The following is a 12,633-nucleotide window of genomic DNA, read 5'->3' as shown; positions in this document are numbered from 1 at the left end:
CCAGTGATGGGCTCAGGCTCTCTGCAGACTCAGGCAGGGTGGCTGCCTGATTCACATGGTGGGGGAGGGGTAGTTTCCCCCATCCAGCAATGGGCTCAGGCTCTCAGCAGACTCAGGCAGGGTGGCTGCCTGATTCACATGGTGGGGGGGGCAGTTTCCCTCACCCAGCGATGGGTTCAGGCTCTCAGCAGACTCAGGCAGGGTGGTTGCCTGGGTCACACGGGGGAGGGGGGAAGTTTCCCTCACCCAGCGATGGGTTCAGGCTCTCAGCAGACTCAGGCAGGGTGGTTGCCTGGGTCACAACGGAGGGGGAGTTCCCCCACCCCAGCGATGAGGCTCAGGCAGGTTTTGTGGTCAGTCCCCCTACCTCTCCTAGCCCCCGACCCAACCCGCAGCGCGGGCGGCGGAAGGGGCCGGCCCTGGCTCTGCAGGGCGCGCGCGCCGGTCCCGGCTCTCCCCCGCCGGCGGAGCGCTGAGGCTGCAGCCCCGGCCGACGCGGCGGGGCGGGCGGCGATGGCAGGCTAAGTCGAGCGAGGATATTCTCGCGGCGCGGGGCTGAGCCTGCGCGCAGCCCGGCCCCGGCCTTCCCCGCCATGGGCCAAACAGTACGACGTGCTGGTTCCGCGGCTGCTGCTGCATACTGGCGGACTCGGCGGTGGGTCATAGACCTTGCCTGACTTCTGCCGCTGCACCGACAACGAGTTCCACCCTCGCACATCTCCAAACCATCGGTACCGGGCCGCCGCCAGACGGCCGCCGCCGGGCTCCTGGACGCAGTGTTCCCCATTCGCGGGAGACCAACTGGGGGCAGGGCATGGGATAATGGACCGGGTCTGCGGGGTGCGACTGGTCTCCGTGGCGGCTGGCATGGGGTGATGGCCACCAGGTCTGGGGGGTGCACTGGGCCGGGGGGCGGGCATGGGGGTTTTGGACCAGGTCTGGGGGGTGCACTGGTGCGGGGGGGTGGGCCAAATTGAGGGTTTGATCGACGGCGAGCTGGAGGTTGCACTAGGTACGCCGCGGGGGCTGGGCATGGGGGTGGATGGACCGAGTCTGGGGGGTGCACTGTGCTGCGCGGGTGGGCATGGGGTGATGGAACCGAGGCTGGGGGTGCAACTAGGTTGCCGCGTGGGCTGGCATGGGTGTATGGACCGGGTCTGGGGGAGTGCCAACTGGTGCCGGCGGGGGCTGGGCATGGGGTGAGTGCGACCGTCTGGGGGCGTGCCACTGGGCCGGGGGCTGGCACTGGGGTTATATTGTTTTTGAATTAATCCGTGAGGAGACCGGTCTGGGGTGCACTGGTGCCGGGGGGGCTGGACATGGGGGTTGTTGATGGACCGGTCTGGCAGGGTGCACTGGTTCTGGGGGGGCGCCCCATGGGGTGGAGACCGGGTCTGGAGGTCCACTGGTGCCTCGGGGCTGGACATGAGAGTTAGAACTGCGTGATGGACCGGGTCCGGGGGTTCAAAAAGTACTTCTAAGCTCTGGACTCAGACAACCACTATCGATGTTATATAAATCGGCACCGTCCTACAACACTGGGGGCTGGGCGATGAGGGACTGAATACCGGTTCTGGGGGGTGTGTTGGAAAGCCAAGTCAGTCAGTTTATCTGATTACTAGTGGAAGGAGCTGGGAATAAAGAAGCGGCTGAGGGCAATGGGAAAAGGTAGGACAGACCAGGATATCCTTGCGAGTGGATTTAAACTGCATTTCGCACTTTGAGCTTTCTCGTCTGCCTTGAGGTCTTTTTTCTGAGTTTCGTCCAACTCCAATAACCAGAACGGATGTTAGAAAATAGGATACCCATGGTCTGTGGGAATGGTCCCAGTGCACTGTTCGGATTGTTTCCATGAAGCCCCTTCGTGGTGTGTGCAATCTCCTTGGTAGAATGTTGGTGCTCTGGATCATGTTCGGAGGGATGCCGGTTAAGAGGCAGAGCGGAAGGGTCGTGGGGGTGTCTACAGTGAAGAACATTGGGATAATTTGCCTGGAATGTGCGACATATGTGAGAAGATTGGTGATCAGGGCCAGGGCACATGTGTTAACCCATAGCGATTTGGTCCTTGGGCTCCATGCAGAGGGATGTGAATGACCACTATCAGTTGTTTGGGCCGAAGGTGGAATCGGGGTCACAATGAATGTTTAGACCGACCAAAGAGAGCGGCGCCAATCACCAACTTGGTTCCGGGGACCGGCTGGGCTGGCTGTGGGATTTCCCTGGTACACCGTTGGCCAAGGGCCATACTGGCCGGGCAGCGCGGGCTGGGGTCCCTGCGAGGGCGCCTGGGCCGAGGGGATCCGCCGGACGGGCTTCTGGGCTGAAGCAGGCCTTTCTTGTTGCATCTCCGCCCGGCTGCCCCGAGTGGCCGGCGGGGGCGGAGGGGATTCGATGTGCTGGGCTGAGAGAAAGCGGGGGGGGAAGGGGTTGAGAAATGGTGCGCCCCAGGCTGGGAACCGGAGCGGAGGGACTCCATGGCCAGCTGAGAGCCATGGTGGAGGAAACTACCTCGGAATAGCAGAGGCTGGTTGGGACCCCTGGATCCTCTTTTTCACCTAATAAAATTGTGGGAAAAAGAAAAACAAAAATACTACCCAAAGAACCTGGGGCCATAGAAAGCGAAGAGGGGCTGAAGACGCTGTGAGAATTTACCCCACCGGCCTCAATGGGTTGCACCAGGGGGAACCTTCATGCAAGGTGTTCAATCAATCTCGCCAAATCGCGTGCGGCACACTGCTCGCGACCCACAAAGGGGGCCCCTCACATCCAGCCATGCAAATGCCACACAACTCCAACCTGGGAGAGCATGTCCAGCGCTCTAGGTCCCTCCCCTGGGCCACAAAGCACGATAGACACAGGGGGCAGTAGCACTTCACATTCTGGCAGGCCCTTTGGCCCTCCACATAATCGGGTCTGGGGGGAAACGGGAAACCTAGTTGTAACCCCAGTTGTCCGGAACGTCCTAAGGGGGACGCGGTGATCTGCGAGGGCTCCGGCCTGCTGCCTGAGATCCGGATGTGCCGCCAAGTGTATAAGCTTACTCACGCGCGAGAACCCTGCTCGCTGCCAGCTATTTCCTCCCCTCTCACTGGTGGTGAGGGGCTTCTGAGCTAGAAGAGGAAGAACAGATCCTGGCCATGCCATGCTCGGAGACCCGGCTGGAATTGGTGGTTGGTGCTTGAGCGCTGAGTATAAGTTTTCTTCGATCAACAGTTCTGAGTGGCTGTGCGGGACTGAGCACTTATGACCCAATAACTATACGCCCCGTTTTTTTTCTCTTACCTATCACCTCTTCCCATAAAGCATTATTGGTAATTGTATTGTTGGGCTGCTGTTTATGACGCCCGGCGGATTTACTGTATAGGGACATATTTATCCTCTCTCTTGTTGTAGCTAAGAGAAAAGCTCTACAACCAACTCTGGAGACCCTTGGGAAGCACTGGAGCGATTATTGAAAGTGTGGGGTGGGCCGTTCCTTGCGCGAGTGTTATAAGTCAATGAGAATTTTGGTACTCTGGATTTGGACGTTGTCAGCCAGTCTAATTTAAAGGTGTCCGGCTTTATTATTCATAAATAACCCAACCAATTTCAGGCGCCCACACCTTTTGCCAGGAGTTTTATTGCTGGCACAGGACAGCCACGGATCTAGGGGGCGGCCAGTTTTTTCGGCCGCGTGTGCTTAGTTAAAATGCGTTCTCGTCCTCACCCCTATAAAAGTACGATGAAGTTTGGTCGTAAAGCCTGCCCATCCAGTTGGGGCCTCTTCACCGTGCATTAGAGAGGCGCTAGTTTAGAAGCGTGGGTAGTTTCTCCTTTTGTTTCTAGCGCCTTCCTTTGGGCGCACCTACCTGCTTATCTTACACGATCTCTGTCATAGTGGAATCCTTTCCAAACACATTCCCTTCGTATATCTTCAGTCGTTTTGAATTTATCCTAGCCCTGTAGTGCGTGTCTATCTCTTGTATCCCAGGGAGAGTACCTACCAATGAACCAAGCGAGTGTTCTGGGTGGCTATTTTTTTCAGTTGAAATTGGTCATTGAAGCATGTTTTCTCCCGCTGGCACCACGGCAAAGCTTGAATGCTCGAGTCAACAGGCTGGGGGCCATGGCAAAAGACGTCGGCGGTTTCTAGCACTATTTAGGGGCTTCCCACACAAATCAACTGTAGATACTCCCGGTTGTGATAGGGTGGACTACCACGGACGGGGCTTATGTGGCTGTGTCATCCACTGCTTATTCAGCCCATGCCTTGGCCCCAGACAACCTATTTCCTGACAAGACCATGCACCCCAGGATATAAAGGTACCCTGCAACGTTGGGCCCTTGCGAGAGTCACATCCCTGACTCAAAAGTAGATATGGTCAGTCTCACGCTTTCTCGGCTTAAAAATAGCGCATCTCATTTTCGGAAAGGAGTTGAGCTACACATGCAAAGAAAGGTGAACAAGGACTGAAGCTAAGATTTACTGTATTCTGCCTAATGTGAGGAGAACGGCGACTTTACTGGGCTACTTGGGCTTCGCGCTACTTTGGGGGACGGCTCAAGTAGAATTGGAAGCTTGCCTTTTCGATTGCGCCTTTTAGAATTTAGTGTTGATTATGAAGTAAGGTGAAGTCTGCATATAAGCAAAAGACCACTGAAGGCCAAACCAGCAGAGCAGGAAAACCCCATAAGAGGAGTGCTTTTTCTAGTGAACCTTTATTTTGGTCCCAGAGGGCAAGTAGTTCATAGTTTGTCAAGGCCCCAGGTAGTGCCTAGTCTTAAACATTACCTCAGTGCCCAACACAAGCCCAGATCTGTATAGACTGAATGGTACAAAATCATTTTGTTTTGTTGTCCACCGTGAGCGTTAAGAAAAGGAAATGCCAAGTTCAATACAAACCCCTCAGGGCTCCAGGGGTATGTATCTGGCAACCAAAATACAAACTGCTGGCACAGTGAGAGGCCCACGGGTGTAACGCGAGGATCTGGTTTGGCTGGCTCTCTTCCTTTTCCTATAGTGTAATCTAAAGATTGGGCAGTTGGACTCAGGCAGGCTGCTTATGCTCATAGGTGGTGCTGTTGGCCTTGCCTAACGAGGTGACCGGCTGCTTGCAGTGCTCTCGTTGTTTGTGTTACATACAGTTTACAAAAAGAAGATATTTTAACAGTACATTACTTGCGGGTCCCGAGTCACTATTCAAAGCTTTCTTTAGGAGGTGCATGTGGGGACCCCAATTATTTCTGAAGAATCAATTGTCTGCACTGCATTAAAGCGTAATTTCGATCTAGGTCCCAGGGCGGACAGAGTGGGCGCTAAGTGACTGAGGCGAGCCAGCATTCTCCCAATAGAAAATCATGTTGACTAAGGAAGAAAGAAAATAAGAAAAAAATCACCACTTAGTAGTGACTAAACCCACACACAAGTTGGTTACCAAGTGCGCTTGTGGTTCTCACTTCTGTAACGGCAGTGGTTCTCAAGGTCTTTGGCCCAGCAATCCCTATTTGCGGTGGTCCATTATCATTATGTTTGTCATATAAAACTTCAACTTGTCCACTTCCAGGTCTCGTCTATTCCGCGGTCGATCTTTGAAGACCCACCCACCGGAATTGAAGACTGCACGTAAGCGAGTTCACGAATATAAGGTCGACTAGCCACGAGCAATGGACAGATGCAGGCCGTACTAAGCTGAATTCCAGCTTAAGATCTGCCTATGCCGAGCTGCCACCGTAGATCAGGAAGTGCTTGACATCACTCTGGAACCCCCCCAGACCCTGCGCCTGCTGGCCACCAGGTGAGTTGATTCCATCTCTCTAGCGTGAAATTTCAAAACCAGGCAACCCCTCCCCCTGCGCTCGCTCTAGCCGGGCAGAGCAGACATACGGGTCAGAAGTATTTACCTCCTCTCACTCTCTGTCTGGGCGCAGCGGGTCCCTTCCTTAGGCAGGCAGGCCAGCGAGGGGGAGAGCGTTGACCGGGGCCCAATTCGGGGGGCAATTGGGTGATATCTAGGCTACCAGGCCGGCCCTCCCTGTTAATCCCCTCCTCCCAGCTGCAGCTCTCACTTGCCCTCCTGCAGGCAAGGGACAAGACGTTTTTCACGGCCTCCGGGTGGTCAAGGAATGGGCCAGAAAAAGTGCCCAGTCGGTGGCTGTAAAACCTTAACCCACTCTTGTATCCTGGGGCCGCGTGTCCCTGAAGCCTCCCAGGCTTCTTTCAAGTCTGCATCCCCTCTTTCGGTCTACCTTGATGGGGCACTACTTCCCGAAAGGAGGGATGAGGAAGGGAACCTGCTGCGTCTGGTAGGTTTCTGCCTTCGGGCATGTGGGCACCCCCCCTTAAAATGCTCGGCAGCATATTCTTTTTCCCATAATAGGCCAGCTATGAGATGTCAACATACCAAACAGCTTTGGCTTAACCTCTGTGTCTGCCTGCCTTCCCGGTGAGGGAACACGGTAATAACTCCCTGCTGATATATTAGAGACTGTGTTTGCCCTAGTCTCACATCTGGTCTTCTCTGGCTCCTCCCCAGGGTATGTATTGGTGGTCACTACCCTGCAGAGGGGGAAGGAGGCCTTCAGATTCGCCAGCCTGGACTGGTCTCTGATATTCCTAACCTTCTCTGCTGCATTCTTTCTGGCTAGCCAAGTGGGCCTCACTCCAGTCCACGGGCACTCGTCTGGATCAGAGTCGTCCGACACCCTTAGTGGGGTGAACAGCAGGCTCCCTGGGGCGGTGGGGAGAGAATTTGAAAACCCTTCAAGGAGACCAGTGTATCCAATCTTTTACTATACTTTTTTCTAGCTTGTGTCTCCCGCCTCCTTGGCGTGCGACGGCAAGGCCAGGAACAGGGAAGGTACAAGCCAGGCTGTGTGGATTGGCCATCTCATGCCTAAGGAAAAGAATGCTATGCCATACTTGGGAGCCAGAGAAACACAGTTTCTTCGGTATTGCCAAACGCGGCTAAGTTCACGCAGAGGAAAGCCTGGGAAGGACAGGGGAAGGTTATCTTCCTTTGCTTCTCTGTGACTCCAACGAGACAAACATGCTATCTGGGACTCCCCCCCCAGGCAGGGTTGGGGACCGATGAGGAGGACGAACTCAAGCAGGGGGTCAGGCCCCTATCAATTCCTGACCTTTCCTTATTCGGTGGACATTACCTACTCAGATCTTAAGCTGGAGATTAGCTTAGTTAGGACTTCATGCGTGGAGTACCTTATATTTGACATCTAATTTCAAAATTCGGGAGATATTACTATGAATCAAGTTATAAACCATACATAATTTTTGGTAATGTTAGGACCACAGACTATACTGGGGGTAACTTCAGTGAGGCGCACAATTTGTCCACAGATTTGCACTGGTGCCGCGGGGGCTGGGCATGAGGGTGATGGACCGGGTCTGGGGGGTGCACTGGTGCTGGTGGGGCTGGGCATGGAGGTAGGAGACCAGATCTGCGGGGTGCACTGGTGCCGGGCTGGCCATGGGGATGATGGACCAGGTCTGGTGGGGGGTGCACTGGTGCTGGGGGCCCTGAGCATGGGGGTAGGAGACCGAGTCGTGGGGGGTGCACTGGTGCTGGGGGACTGGGCATGGACCGGGTCTGGGGAGGAGGGGTGCACTGGTGCTGGGGGGGGGCATGAGGGGGCGCACTGGTGCCGGGGACCGGGCGCGTTGGGATCCTGCCCGTTGTGCAGCATCGCCGGCAGCGCGCTGGGTCCCTGCGAGGGCGCTGGGCCGAGGGATCCGCGGAGGCGGCTCTGGCTGAGCGAAGCGGCTCTTTGTTCATCTCCGCGCTGCCCCGAGTGCCGGCGGGGGCGGGGGGATCGATGTGGCTGGGCTGAGAGAAGCGGGGGGGGAAGGGGTGAGAAATGGGTGGGGCCAGGCTGGGAACCGGAGGAGGGAATCCATGGGGCCAGGCTGAGAGCCATGGGGTGGAGGGGGAAATCAGTGAGGCTGGGTTGGGACCCCTGATCTCTTCCATAGAAGCTCTCCCAGCTCTGGGGAGAGGGGCTGCTGCTGTGAGGAACCACCGGCCCCTGGGTGCACAGGGGGAACCTCAGCAAGGTTTTCTGGGTGCTCGCGACCCACAAAGGGGCCCCTCACATCAGCCAGAATGCACCAACTCCACTGGGAGGCTGTCAGCGCTCTGGGTCCCTCCTGGGCACAGCGCGAAGGGGAGAGCAAAAATCTTGCAGGCCCTTGGCCTAATATCGGGGTCTGGGGGGAGGAATCCTGTGTACCCCAGTCCGGTAACTCCTAAGGGGGACTGGGTGCTGCAGGCCCTGCTGCTGGAGATCCTGGATGTGCCGCTATAGCTACTCACTCCAGAACCTGCCTGCCTTCCCCTCCGGGGTGAGGGGCTCTGGAGAAGAGAAAAACAGATCCTGGCCATGCCATGCTCAGGAGAGGCCCTCTGATGTGTGGTGCTGGGGTTGTCAGTCTGAGTGCTGGGACTGGATTCCAAACTGGTTTTCTCCCCTTCCCAAAGCAGGGTGTAGTGTGGCTGTGCGGTTGTGGAGCAATCTCTGTGCTCCACACCTGAGACTTGGCTGCATTGGTGGCCGTTGGGTGTACTGACTGGGTGGAAGGTGCTATTTAAAGTCCGTTATTCTATAAATCCACCATTCAGGCTGCCACCTTTTGCCAGGGAGTTTGCTGCCAGGGACATGCCACGGAGGGGCAGTTTTCTGCCTTTAGCGTCTCGTCCTCCCATCAGTTGGCTCTTCACTCAGCAGTTAACTGGTAGGTCCCTTTTCTGCGCTGCCCTGTTCTGTGCTGGGGGATCCTTCACCTTCCTTCGGTTCAGTGTGAATCCTGCCCTGAGGGCAACAGATGTGGCAGCAACTGAATGCTCAGTCAATCAGCTGGGCCATGGAAAAAGCTCTTAGCAACTGAATCTTTGGGGCTCCCAGGGCATGGCTGCTGCTCCCCCTCCCGACACCTTCCCTCCCCCAGGAAAAGGCTCAGGGCCTTGGAGAGGCTCCTTTATAAAGAGATTGGGACAGCTTGGAATGGCCTGGAGGAGAACAGCTGAGCTAGAGAGGAAACTGGGCTCCCCCTTGACGGCTCAGTGAATGGGGCTTCGATTGCCCTGTGGTACCTGTCGCCACTGAGGCCAACAGCAGAGCAGGACCCCAAAGGGCTGGCCGGGGTGTGCCTAGTAAAAACATCCAGGGCTACGTTAGATGGGATCATTTTGTACAGAGAACAGCAACCCTCAGGCTCCAGGGCAACAAACTGCTGGAAGGAGCCAGGGAGCGTGCTGGCCTCTTCCAGTGAGTGCAGACAGCAGGTGCTGAGGCCTTGCAGTGGGCTGCTGCGTGTGGTTAGGATCAGGGCCGGCTTTAGGAGGTGCGGGGCCCAATTTAAACAGTTTCGATAGGTCCCCGGCAGGGATGACTAAAAAAAAAAAAAACACGTAAAAACACACGTGGGCTTGTACTCACTGGGCAGTGTTTCAAGTCTTTGGCAGCACTTTGGCGGTGGGTTCTTCACTCACTCCAGGTCTTCAGCGGCACTGAAGGACCCACCACCGAAGTGCCGCCGAAGATCCAGAGCAAGTGAGGGACCTGCCGCCGAAGTGCCACTGAAGACCCTGCGCGCCACCAGGTGAGTGAAAATTAAAAAGGCTCCTCTAGCCAGAGAAGGGATTCTCACTGGGCGCGGGGCCCTCTTAGGCGCGGGGCCCAATTCGGGGGAATTGGTGGAATAGGCCTAAAGCCGGCCCTGGTTAGGATCCCTCCCCAGGCTGCAGCTCTCCTTGCCCTCCTGCAGTGAAGGGACAGAGGTTTTCCAGGCCTGGTCAGGAATGGGCAGAAAGTGCCCAGTGGTGGCTGTAAAAAACCACTCTGTTCCCTGGCGCGTGTCCCTGAGCCTGCTTTCAGCTGCATCCTTTCCTGAGCCTCTGAAGGGATGAGGAAGCTGCTCTTGGCCTGGGGCAACCCCTTCCCACAAGCCAGGGTAACTCCTTTGATGTGCACTGCAAGCTTCTGGCTTAGTAAATTGGCCTCCTGCAGAGGGGAAGGGCTCAGATTCTGCCAGCTCTGACTGGTCTGATCTAACCGTTCTTGCTTGCATTCTGGCTCAAGGAGCTCCTCCAGCACTGCATCTCTGGACAGTGCCACCTAGTGGACAGAGCCCTGGGCTGGGACTCAGGAGACCAGGGTTCTATTTCTAGCTTGCCGCTGGCCTGCTGGATGACCACGGGCAAGTCGCTTCCCTGCTCCGTGCCTCAGTTTCCTCATCCATACAATGGGGATAATAATACTGGCCTGCGTGCTGTACAAGAACTAGGTGGTATTATTTACTAACTGCTCTTTTCCTTCGATAGTGTCACTTGCAACCTTGCATTCAATACCGTCGTCCAGGGTATTTGTGGGTGAAACCCCAGCACGCTCTCCTGTACCCAGGGCTGTGAGCCTTCCCTGACAAAAGGTGCAAAGGAAGCTTTCCCTTCTTGGTAGCTGGCTCCCCAATTCATGAATATAGGCTAAGAGAGAAATAGGCAGGAGCTGTGATCAGTTGACCGGACTAATTGAACATGGCTAGAAACACAGCTCTACAAAATTCCGCTCGCTCCATCCGCAGCCCTTGGTTACTCTGCAGTGGGTGCTCTCCTCCTGAGAGACCTTTCAGAGAAGCAAAGGGATACTTATGTGCTGTGCCCAAGAGCAGTGCACTGCCCGTGTACGGGAGGTCAGATGCCTCTGGCAAATCAAGCCCCCCTCTCTGTGCCCACTCAGGGGCAGGCAGCTGGAAATGTTCAGAGTTCCAGCAAACTGATGGGCTGAATGCTTAGAAACGCAAAGCTGCATTGGGTTGTGCCTATTACTTTCTTCACTTCAGCAGTTTCTCCTTCCCAGGTAGAACGGCCTGCCCCCCTGCAGTATGGCCTTCTAGCTAGTTCCAGAGTGTAAGGCGAGAAGGGAGTTAATCACCTCGACTGACCTCCCATATAGCACAAGCTATTTACATTTCACCCCAGTCTTGAGCTCCACGACTTGTTTGACTAAGGCATTTCAGTCCTCGGGAGGCTAACCTGTTGTGAGCCCCAGGCAGAGACCAGGAGGGACCGAGGGGCCACCATCACCCAAGGCTCTTGCAATGGCAGGGAATGGATTGTGGGGCCACACCCAGCTCATTGCAGCAGACAGCCTGTGCCCCATAATGCAGAGGAAGGAGACTCTCCCGCTAGGGTGATCAGTTGTCCCGATTTTATAGGGACAGTCTCGATTTTTGAGTCTTTTTCTTATATAGGCTCCTATTACCCCCCACCCCCATCTTGATTTTTCACATTTGCTGTCTGGTCACCCTCCCGAAGGGGAAACATTCCTGCCAACCCCAGATCTGGTGATCAGCATAACCCAGAGCATGTGAGCAAGAACCAGCCAGCCAAGAAAGGATTCTCTGGTTCATGTCAGAGCACCAGCCCACTATATTCAGTGTGCTGTCTCTGGCTGTGGTCAATTCTTGATGCTCCAGAGGAAGGTGTTGGAGTGAACCCCAGAATACATCTGGCCAATTGTGCATTGGGGAGGAGGGGAAGAAGGCAGAGGAGAAATTTCTTCCTGACCTCTGCAGATGACTGATGGAAGTCCTGAAGCATGAGGTTGAATTATAGTCATTGTCTTAATTCAGAGCTGGAAGTGTTAGGAGCATGTTAGGAGCAGAGAATTCTGTTCTCCCCCCGACCCCCACCCCAGCATCTGTGAAGCAAGGGGATGGATGGGGCACCTCTGCAGCAATATCCCCCCACTCACACACTCTCACACGTCGGCTGTAGAAGTTCTCCCACCAGCTGGATTAAAGCACAGGGCAGCTAGAACCAGGAACAGAACTCCTGACTATCTATTTCCAGCTTTGCCATGGCTCTGTTGGGTGACCTGGGGCAAAGACCTTCCCGTCTCCGTGCCTCAGTTTCCCTTCCCACCTGGTGTCTGTTTAGACTGCTAGCTGTTTTGGGGTAGGGAATGTTTCTGCACTCTGTGCAGTGCCCAGTGTGATGGGAACCTGATCTGGGTTTAGATGCTCCAGGTGCTACCACAATACCCCTAATAAAGAATAGAACCACCCTTCTCTCCTCCCACACTTCTGGCTGCTGCTGTAACATGGCTTGTTTTCCACACTCCTCTAATTTCTCACGCCATAGCTGAGGCTGAACGTTTGCTGGCATTGATACGCTATCACTCTGTTCAGGGGCACAGATACCCTAATCCAGATCCACCAGGCTGAGTGTCAACTTTCTGCCTCCCAGAGCAAAGGGAGGTGGCTGTAGGGTTGAGTATGGATGGCTCAAGAAGAAGTTTTGAAAGCTTCACAAACTATTTTAGGAGCTCTGTAAATCAGGCAGTGAGTTTTACAATAATCATCGATCTGCTCCACCCACAGTTAAAGTTGCCTGACACTTTCCATTATAAGACCCTTTTTTCAATTGCTTAAATCTTTGCCAACCTTTAACTGTTTGTGCTGAAACTTCCCATGTTGGGTGTCTGCCTCAGGCTGAATCCATTTGGAAAGTTTCAGCAAAAATCATTCAGCCATTTCTGAGAATGAGGCTGGGAAAAACATATTGTTTTGCCCAGGTGTGATGGAGTAGGGACTGTCTGTGTGGGGAACGGGAAAGCAGGGGATGTCTGTAGGTGAGGGACAGG

General features: G+C 55.1%; 1 protein-coding gene and 1 long non-coding RNA gene across 3 annotated transcripts in view; both read left to right on the top strand.

Annotated features, from left to right (window-relative positions):
* The first annotated feature begins 476 nt into the window (after positions 1–476).
* Positions 477–12,633, top strand: part of RAB15 (RAB15, member RAS oncogene family) — a 54,442-nt gene continuing 42,285 nt past the window's right edge. Inside the window, exon 1 of one of the 2 annotated variants that reach the window (XM_032775851.2) lies at positions 477–731. The gene's annotated coding sequence lies outside the window, so the exon portion shown is untranslated. The remainder of the gene's footprint in view (positions 732–12,633) is intronic. The other variant, XM_032775852.2, reaches the window with a different exon arrangement.
* Positions 7,881–12,633, top strand: part of LOC142046719 (uncharacterized) — an 18,493-nt gene continuing 13,740 nt past the window's right edge. Inside the window, exons 1-2 of the long non-coding RNA XR_012655690.1 lie at positions 7,881–9,291; positions 9,696–12,564. This is a non-coding gene — a long non-coding RNA (uncharacterized LOC142046719). The remainder of the gene's footprint in view (positions 9,292–9,695; positions 12,565–12,633) is intronic.

The sequence above is a fragment of the Chelonoidis abingdonii genome, chromosome 4 (genome assembly GCF_003597395.2).
Source record: "Chelonoidis abingdonii isolate Lonesome George chromosome 4, CheloAbing_2.0, whole genome shotgun sequence".
In the NCBI taxonomy this organism is placed as follows: domain Eukaryota; kingdom Metazoa; phylum Chordata; order Testudines; family Testudinidae; genus Chelonoidis; species Chelonoidis abingdonii.
This window is presented reverse-complemented; position numbering and strand designations above follow the sequence as displayed.